Raw genomic sequence first — 333 nt, 5'->3', positions numbered from 1 at the left:
CCGCGCCTCAGCGCCACCGCGGGCAGCCCACGGCCCGGCGCTGGGGGGCAGGCGGCTGGCGGGGCCGGGGGCCCGCGGGCACCTCCGGGGCCGGCGCCGCCGCCGCTCCTCAGGGCTCCCGCCCCGCGCGCCGCCGACCCGGCAGGGCTCCGGCTCGGCCGCCGCCGCTCGGTGCCCGAGGATGCCCGCGCCTCTGCCGCGTCCCCCGCTCGTCTCCGCGCAGCGCGGGGGACGGCTCCGCTTCATATTTCCCCTTCCAGCAGGAGGAGGAGGAGTGGTCGGGAGGTGGGGACTTCTCCCGGGGCGGGGAGGGGGCGGCTTCCGGGCTGGCGG

The sequence above is a fragment of the Corvus moneduloides genome, chromosome 1 (genome assembly GCF_009650955.1).
Source record: "Corvus moneduloides isolate bCorMon1 chromosome 1, bCorMon1.pri, whole genome shotgun sequence".
In the NCBI taxonomy this organism is placed as follows: domain Eukaryota; kingdom Metazoa; phylum Chordata; class Aves; order Passeriformes; family Corvidae; genus Corvus; species Corvus moneduloides.
The sequence above is the reverse complement of the archived record's forward strand: the minus strand, read 5'-3'. Positions refer to the sequence as shown.